At 38.0% G+C, this 7,191-nt stretch overlaps 1 long non-coding RNA gene across 1 annotated transcript in view; it reads right to left on the bottom strand.

The window, feature by feature from the left end:
• Nucleotides 1–2,238: 2,238 nt before the first annotated feature.
• LOC113610237 (uncharacterized) overlaps nt 2,239–7,191 on the bottom strand; it is a 35,725-nt gene continuing 30,772 nt past the window's right edge. The window contains exon 3 of the long non-coding RNA XR_003429010.1: nt 2,239–2,343. This is a non-coding gene — a long non-coding RNA (uncharacterized LOC113610237). The remainder of the gene's footprint in view (nt 2,344–7,191) is intronic.

Consider the following 7,191-nt stretch of genomic DNA (forward strand, 5'->3'; position numbering starts at 1 on the left):
AAGATATGAGTGAAAAAGTGATTGAAGCATAGAGGGGGAGATTAATTCTGCACAAGGAAAATTAAGAAAAGTGTTAATGGAGGAGCTGGTTAATATCCCAGGCTTCCAATTTCTTTAGCTCATAGGAGGCGAGGCCTGCCCCTGATTATAGGGTACACTTCATAAGCATATGAACCACCACAGGCTTATAATATCAGATGAGGAGACCATAGCATTCTTCATAGGATAATTTAATCTGCGTCTTAACCCAGTTGAAAGGAGGATGAATCTATGGCCCCTTCGGTCCCCATATGCCCCAGACTAAGAACAGAGATGAGATGCTTCTGTGAGAGATGCCACCACAGCAGAGGAAGCACACAAGGTTGGGAATGGGTGGCACAGCTAAACAAAAGAAGGAAAAGAAAGACACCAAGGAAGGAGGCCAAACTGAAAACCTAAGTCACAAAAGAGATGATGATTTGCGCTAAGGACAGGCACTGCTGGAAACACGGAGCAGGGACAGGTCGCAGCCCCCTTCACGTCTCAGTTTGCAGCAGGCTCCTTCCTCTCATAAAGCTAGGATTTCTGTTAAAATAAATGTGTGTACAAACTGGATTATTCTGAATATCATTTTAATAAGAATATAAAACTTATCAATATGTAACGTTTTCATGGGAGACTTGAGCTTCTGTCTTTAAAATCTATTTATTGGTATTCATGATGCAATATGTGAATATCCTACAATAAATATCTGAAGTCTCTTCCACTTCTGTTTTGATCTCCCCTAGCTTTGTTTCTCGGCCTTATTTGCCAAGACAACCCATAAAATCTCTAATCTCAGATGAGGTAGGGTTTATGTTTTGTTTACCTGCAGCTATGCGTTTTTTTCCCCATCTCCTGTTTGTGTATGTGCAGACACCACTGATGTAAGGCAAAAAAGCAAAAACATACGGTTTGCATTTCTTATCAAAGAACCTATATGACCGTTAGCATAACTGATGCTACCTTGGGCCCATACAGCTCCTCCTGTCCTCCCGCTGACCCTATCCAGGACTGTACCACACAATAAATCACTTCTCTGTCATTAGGAGCTTTGTAGTTAAGAGACATTGTTTAATAATCATTAGGACCAGGTGGCCTCCATGCTCTGTTAGTTCCTAAACAATGATGAAGACCTTTGCTGACGTATTCCCAGCGCCCACGAGACAGTTACCCATTCATAAAACTTGACTTAGGAAGGCACGTCCTATTTCCGAGCAGCCCCCCAACTCCTTGGTTAACTATAAAACTGTCCCAATGTCCCCTCTCAGAGGTGTGGAGTGCAGCTGTGAATGCTTCTGGGTCACTGTCCACCTGATCCAGATCCCACCCTGTAACTTATCCTGTAATAAACTGGTCCATTGATTACATGGAGCTGCCTGCCTCGATTTTCTGTCTCAAGATACCTTCTCAGTTCAGTGGGCACTTTTGGTTCCCTCTGTCTTCCAACATTGCCCAAATTATGAGTTAATTTATACTACAGATTGGATACAGTAAAAGAAAAAGAAACCTTAAAGAAAAAGTTCATTGGCAGCATGCTTGTGCCAAAGTTTAAGTATATGCTGAAGTTTTTAAAAAATACACAAAATTGGAGTGGGATCAAGCATCTTTACACAACTGGGCCCAAGCTATTTGGGTCTTGTGTCTTTCTGGGACAGGAGAATGGGAGCCTGTGACCACCTCAAAATGGCTACTGACCAGGTCAAACGGATTTCCTATTGCCAAGTTGTGTTAACCAGAAATAAACAATTTTCTTTCTGTCTGGTTGATTTAATCTCTTTGTGATTTAGTTTCCTTATGTAAGAATAGAACTATTTACCAGTACCCAAAGTCTAGGAGACCATAGAATGTTGAAGATGAAAAGAACCTTAGAAATTGTTCATTCCACCCTCATAGGTGATAAAAATCATGGCCTCAGATGGTTAACTGACTTTTTCAGAGTTGCAAATCTCAATTTAGGGGCTATGTTGGTACCCCGATCTTGAACTGCCAGCTTCCTGAACCATAAGCAATAAATTCTTGCTGTTTATAAACTCCACACTTTATGGTATTTTTACTATAACAGCCCAAATGGACTAAGACAAACATTGATAATATCCTTTAGTAGAGGGCAGAGCTTTAAATAGAGGATACAAGCACAGGAGGTATAAAATTTAATTCTCATGATGTTTTTTTGTTAGTCAAAGAAGAATTCCTATATATAGAATACTATACCTTTTTAATTTCAGATTTCAAATTACAAGGGTTACTCTGCTGGCTGAAGAGGGATTTCTTGAATCTCTCTATAACCCTTCTTTTCAAATTGTGGTGCAAAGCTGGAGGAAGCTGCATAAAATGAGAAAATCATTATAAGCACATTGTTAACTATGTATAGCTGACTCCCAGGAAGAATTTGTGAGGGTAGCAATATTCACTCAACAGGACTAAATAAGAATTTAAATTTTACTCCAAATAGCATGACTGAACGTTACAATTTTTCATTCTACAATCCAGAAGAAACACATTACTCTGTTCTCTTTCAAAAGGCTACTTCTAATTATGTTACTGTTCTTTCATTTTATTTATATTATTTTTTCATAGAATGACTAAATTATATATTAGTTGCGTGTATAAATTGAATTTTGTAAACAACAGACTTACAAGGAAAGATGCATTCTATGAATGCTTAAGTGCTTGTATCATGCCCAGAACCATGCTGAACACTCTCATTATGGTCCTTGTCCTGAAGGATCTGACACTTTGGACCAGGAAGCATACATCTGCATTAGTACAGAGTCAGAGGCCTGCTTCTGAATATACAGCTGGAGAGAGATCAGATTGGAGGGGCCAAACTTATCAAGAAGAGAGAGAAATGAATTTGTATACATTAGGGCTCAGCAGGATGAGTTAGATTTAATAAGTAAATAGTAGGAAGCCACAGGTTTGAGTGGAGAAGGTAAGGGAAAGTTCCTCAAGACAGAGTTTTGGTCTTGATAATTCCCTACTGTTACCCCCCAGAAGTTGCCACTCCCTACGTCAAACACCAAAGGGCAGTGTTGGCCCAGGACCTTCTAGTTGATGCCCAGCATGATTCTACCTGTCAAGGGGAAAGGTAGCAGCCCTTTCTGACATACCTCACTGTCTGCTACAGCACCAATGCGTCCTTCAAAAGTGACCTACCCTGGTTGTGGCAGCCATCACTATAACATTAATTCAGATACTCTTAAAACCTTGCTCTTTATATAACTTGATAAGCCTCTAGTTAACTTAGAATTGCTTTTACTACTCCTGATGGTTTGAATTAATCCTCACAAAAACTTTCTTGCATAAGTTAATATTCAATCAACTTAAGATTCATATACAGGGCAGTATTAGAAAGCTACTGTATCTTATCAGAATAATTATCACAAGCGACAGCACCCTATCTTTAAAGTTTTCATGGAAGAATTAAAAATTTTTCACAGAATGATGACTCACACATAATTTAAAACTGCAGATGATATTTATATATATAAAAATTATAATACTAAGAATAAAATTACTAATACCTATGACTTGTATGTGCCAGGCACTATGGTTACTCTTTCATGTGCATTAGCTCACTTTTTTCTCGACAATAAACTTATAAAGCAGGTACTATCCTATAGGTGAGGAAATCAGACCTTATATAACACTCAAGATACTTTCTGAGGTAGTGAGTCTACCAGCACAACTATTGTTCGAGAGCAAATACCATCCACTAGCATTACACTAGTATAGCACTTTATAAACATTTCACATACTTTATTTCCTTTATCACAATAGTCCCATAAGCTACCTGAATTTTACTGATGAAGAAACTGATTCTAGAGAAGGTAATGATTCCTTCAATGTCACAAGTCTAAAAGGGTGGTTTTTGTTTGTTTTTATCATACCAAATAAAATAACAGCAGAAAAAAAGAGAAATCTTATACATTTATATTGTAGGTTTTCTCAAACATAATATATGGATTCTTTCTAAAGAACTAGTATCTCCAAAAATAGATTGGCAGACCATCAGTAGCCCACAGGGCCCCCTTTGATAGTGACTCAAACAATATATTTTCTATTGAAAAAAGTTATTTTGACATATTACTATTTAAGAGGAGATTGGTATATGTGGATTTTTAAAGCATTTATTTAACATAACAATCAAATCTTTACTATAGAGTTAAATCCAAACCTTAGTTGCCTGCACAGGTTCTACCTAAGCAATAACACATAAAGACTCCTACTAAAAGATAATGTATGTACTTTAGTCACCTTGTATGCTCAAAGATCGATTTTGGTTTCCAGCAATGGAAATGAACCACTGATTTCATTCTCAGCTTAGGGTCTGAAGATTCCCATCTTATTTATTTATTTATTTTAATATCTTTATTGGAGTATAATTGCTTTACAATAGTGTGTTAGTTTCTGCTTTATAACAAAGTGAATCAGTTATACATATACACATGTTCTCATATATCTTCCCTCCTACCTCTCCCTCCCTCCCACCTTCCCTATCCCACCCCTCTAGGTGGTCACAAACCACCTAGCTGATCTCCCTGTGCTACAGGGCTGCTTCCCACTAGCTATCCACTTTACGCTTGGTAGTGTATATATGTCCATGCCACTCTCTCACCTCATCACAGCCTCCCCCTCCCCCTCCCCATATCCTAAAGTCCATGCTTTAGTAGGTCTGTGTCTTTATTCCCGTCTTACCCCTAGGTTCTTCATGACCTCTTTTTCTTTTTCTTAGATTCCATACATATGTGTTAGCATATGATATTTGTTTTCCTCTTTCTGACATACTTCGCTCTGTAAGACAGACTCTAGGTCCATCCACCTCACCACAAATAACTCAATTTCGTTACTTTATATGGCTGAGTAATATTCCAATGTATATATGTGCCACATCTTCTTTATCAATTCATCTGTTGATGGACATTTAGGCTGCTTCCATATCCCGGCTATTGTAAATAGAGCTGCAATGAACATTTTGGTACATGACTCATTTTGAATTATGGTTTTCTCAGGGTATATGACCAGTAGTGGGATTGCTGGGTCATATGGTAGTTCTATTTGTAGTTTTTAAAGAAACCTCCACACTGTTCTCCATAGTGGCTGTATCAACTTACATTCCCACCAACAGTGCAAGAGGGTTCCCTTTTCTCCACACCCTCTCCAGCATTTATTGTTTCTAGATTTTTTGATGATGGCCATTCTGACTGGTGTGAGATGATATCTCATTGTAGTTTTGATTTGCATTTCTCTAATGATTGATGACATTGAGCATTCTTTCATGTCTTTGTTGGCAATCTGTATATCTTCTTTGGAGAAATGTCTATTTAGGTCTCCTGCCTATTTTTGGATTGGTTTGTTTGTTTTTTTGTTATTGAGCTGCATGAGTTGCTTATAAATTTATGAGTTTAATCCTTTGTCAGTTGCTTCATTTGAAAATATTTTCTCCCATTCTGAGGGTTGTCTTTTGGTCTTGTTTATGGTTTCCTTCACTGTGCAAAAGCTTTTAAGATTCATTAGGTCCCATTTGTTTATTTTTGTTTTTATTTCCATTTCTCTAGGAGGTGGGTCAAAAAGGATCTTGCTGTGATTTATGTCATAGAATGTGCCACCTAGGTTTTCCTCTAAGAGTTTTATAGTGTCTGGCCTTACATTTAGGTCTTCAATACATTTTGAGTTTATTTTTGTGTATGGTGTTAGGGAGTGATCTAATCTCATACTTTTACTTGTACCTGTACAGTTTTCTCAGCACCACTTATTGAAGAGGCTGTCTTTTCTCCACTGTATATTCTTGCCTCCTTTATCAAAGATAAGGTGACCACATGTTTGTGAGTTTATCTCTGGGCTTTCTATCCTGTTCCATTGATCTATATTTCTGTTCTTGTGCCAGTACCATACTGTCTTGATTACTGTAGCTTTGTAGTATAGTCTGAAGTCAGGGAGTCTGATTCCTCCAGCCCCATTTTTCGTTCTCAAGATTGCTTTGGCTATTTGGGGTCTTTTGTGTTTCCATACAAATTGTGAAATATATATATATATATTTTTGCAGTACATGGGCCTCTCACTGTTGTGGCCTCTCCCATTGTGGAGCACAGGCTCCGGATGCACAGGCCCAGCAGCCATGGCTCACAGGCCCAGTCACTCTGCGGCATGTGGGATTCTCCCAGACTGGGGCATGAACCCATGTCCCCTGCATCGGCAGGCGGACTCTCAACCACTGCGCCACCAGGGAAGGCCAAATTTTGAAATCTTTTCTTCTAGTTCTGTGAAAAATGCCAGTGGTAGTTTGATAGGGATTGCATTGAATTTGTAGATTGCTTTGGGTAGTAGAGTCATCTTCACAATGTTGATTCTTCCAATCCAAGAACGTGGTATATCTCCCCATCTGTTGGCATTATCTTTAATTTCTTTCAGCAGTGTCTTATAGTTTTCTGCATACAGGTCTTTTGTCTCCTTAAGTAGTTTTATTCCTAGATATTTTATTCTTTTTGTTGCAATGGTAAATGGCAGTGTTTTCTTAATTTTACTTTCAGATTTTTCATCATTAGTGTATACGAATGTGAGAGATTTCTGTGCATTAATTTTGTATCCAGCTACTTTACCGAATTCATTGTTTAGCTCTAGTAGTTTTCTAGTACCATCTTTAGGATTCTCTATGTATAGTATCATGGCATCTGCAAACAGTGACAGTTTTACTTCTTCGTTTCCAATTTGGATTCCTTTTCTTTCTTTTTCTTCTCTGATTGATGTGACTAGAACTTGCAAAACTATGTTGAATAAAAGTGGTGAGAGTGGGCAACCTTGTCTTGTTCCTGATCTTAGTGGAAATGCTTTCAGTTTTTCACCATTGAGGACGATATTGGCTGTGAGTTTGTCATATATGGCCTTTATTATGTAGAGGAAAGCTCCCTCTATGCTGACTTTCTGCAGGGTTTTAAAATTATAAATGGGTGTTGAATTTTGTCAAAAGTTTTCTCTGCATCTATTGAGAGGATCTTACGGTTTTTCTCCTTGATTTGTTAATATGGTGCATCACGTTGATTGATTTGCGTATATTGAAGAATCCTTCCATTCTTGGCATAAACCCCACTTGATCTTGGTGTATGATCCTTTTAATGTGCTGTTGGATGCTGTTTGCTAGTATTTTGTTCAGGAATTTTGCAACTAGGTTCA

This window comes from Aethalodelphis obliquidens, unplaced genomic scaffold (genome assembly GCF_003676395.1).
Source record: "Aethalodelphis obliquidens isolate GAN/ISIS:26980383/991018 unplaced genomic scaffold, ASM367639v1 scaffold62, whole genome shotgun sequence".
In the NCBI taxonomy this organism is placed as follows: domain Eukaryota; kingdom Metazoa; phylum Chordata; class Mammalia; order Artiodactyla; family Delphinidae; genus Aethalodelphis; species Aethalodelphis obliquidens.